Source organism: Oratosquilla oratoria, chromosome 13, assembly GCF_046742065.1.
Source record: "Oratosquilla oratoria isolate Oo_2021 chromosome 13, ASM4674206v1, whole genome shotgun sequence".
Lineage (NCBI taxonomy): Eukaryota > Metazoa > Arthropoda > Malacostraca > Stomatopoda > Squillidae > Oratosquilla > Oratosquilla oratoria.
In genome coordinates, this window is record NC_134789.1 from 48,603,642 (window position 1) to 48,606,141 (window position 2,500).

The following is a 2,500-nucleotide window of genomic DNA, read 5'->3' on the forward strand; positions in this document are numbered from 1 at the left end:
ATCCAGCAGCGGATCCCGGGAATCGAACTCACGACCTTCTGCGAGTGAGTTTGGCATGGTTTCCACCAGCCTCCGTTACTCAAAGCATTAGGAATGATTGGCCAAAGAATGAGTAAAATGTAGAATGATAATTGGAAAGTTGAAATTAACCCCCATAAAACGCTTAGGTCAATAATAATAACTGCTGTCTTGAGTTCACTGGCTGGACATCCGTAACCTCATAGTAGCTGGCAACGGTCCTTGAGCCAAGCCTATCATAGATCTCTCAAGGAAGAGGCACTGAACTTTTTTCGCTGCTGTATTGGTGTCAGTCTGTTTCCATGCCACCTGCTGGTAAAAAGAGAAGGAGGGGAAGAGTCACCAGATATCAGTTCTCTTTATGTAGTTGAAGCTAGTTTAGATAGGCTTTGGTCCCGGTCCGGAGATCGAGTTCTGGTACCTCAGGACTGCACCTCCAGATAGTGGTAAGGGTATTGATATGTTCTGAAGATGAGAGGAAGAAAGGCTTTCTTTTCTGTGGGCCATCTTGTAGGCAATAGTACAGCAGGTACCTATCACTGTTCCTTAGGTTTCAGGTAAAAATTGAAAGAAAATAACGGAAAAAGAGCTTAGAAATTAGGACTGTCCTATTCCGTTCATCTATAGGCCTTGGCAGAACATGCACAGGGATTAGTTTTGGGCAAGTATTGGATTTCAGTCCTCACCTCTCTCGATAATAATTCTCGACCTAAACCCTTTTGCGCTGTGGCTCTAATAACACTAATCATCATCATCGTCATCATCATCATCATCATCATCATCATCATCATCATCATCATCATCATCATCATCATCATCATCATCATCATCATCATCATCATCATCATCATCATCATCATCATCATCATCATCATCATCATCATCATCATCATCATCATCATCATCATCTTCATCATCATCATCATCATCATCATCATCATCATCATCATCATCATCATCATCATCATCATCATCATCATCATCATCATCATCATCATCATATCATCATCATCATCATCATCCAAGCAGTGTATTTCAGCCTCTGAGAAAGCAAATAAGATTCTAGGACTGATTGCGCGATCTTTTGATTTCAAAAGTCCATCACTCATTAACAAGCTATATAAATCGTTAGTTCGTCCACATTTGGAATATGCTGTTTCCGTATGGTCACCGAATCTCATTAAAGACATTGACAGATTGGAAAGAGTACAACGGCGAGCCACAAAACTGATTCCAAATATCAAAAATAAATCATACGAAAATCGACTAAAACATATGAATCTGTTTTCCCTAAAAAAGCGTAGACTCAGAGGTGACTTGCTACAGGTCTTTAAAATTCTAAAGGGAATTGACAACATCAAAAGTGACCAAATTTTTACATTGAATGAGAATCAGACAAGAAACAATGGTCTTAAACTCTCCGGAAATAGATTCAATTTGGAAGTAGGTAGAAACAACTTTGCCAACCGTGTAGTTAATGAATGGAATAAACTTCCTGCACAGGTAGTGCAATGCAGTTCAGTTCGAAGCTTTAAGAATCATTTAGATAAATACCTAAGTAAGATGCTGTAATGATTATAATTCATCTTATATTATTTGTTTTTGTTTTGTTATCATTTGTCTGTCTGATTTTTATTTATTATTAGTTATATGTCAATTTATTATTATTTACTATTTACCTGTTTGTTTATTATTTAACTATACCTATGCATTTATTTATGTATTTTATTTGTTATTTACATTATCATAGTTTTTATTTATTATTTTATTATTAATATGATTTTTTTTCGCATCCGACCTAGATATGGATCAAAAGGTCTCCTGTCGGCATGCTCCGCCTTTGTAATCCTTTGTAATCATCATCATCATCATCATCATCATCATCATCATCATCATCATCATCATCATCATCATCATCATCATCATCATCATCATCATCATCATCATCATCATCATCATCATCATCATCATCATCATCATCATCATCATCATCATCATCATCATCATCATCATCATCATCATCATCACCATCATCATCATCATCATCATCATCATCATCATCACCACCACCATCACCACAACCAACCACCTTTGCAGAGCCTGAGGAAAACGTTATACTTAACCTTAACTAAGCTGAAAGAAATACATTTTAGGTGATAATAGGAAAACAGGAAGACTGGTTACATTTAGACTGTGTGAGAGAACTTCTTCAGCTGGGCAAATGCATCCAGTGACAGCCAAAAAATATATAAATCAATTTATGTGCATTAAAATAAGTGTTTATTATAAAGAGGCAGAATACAAAGACAAAGATTGGAATAGATGACAAGAGACAACTCTTTGCAGACGACATAGGAAGACTTCAGAAACTCTACCAATTCTTCTTTAACAAACAGTAGAAATACTACGAAAGAATAAGTTAACCCGGGGGTGGAAGAATAAACAGGAGAGTCATCCTGTAAATAAGGTATTAATCGTGAAG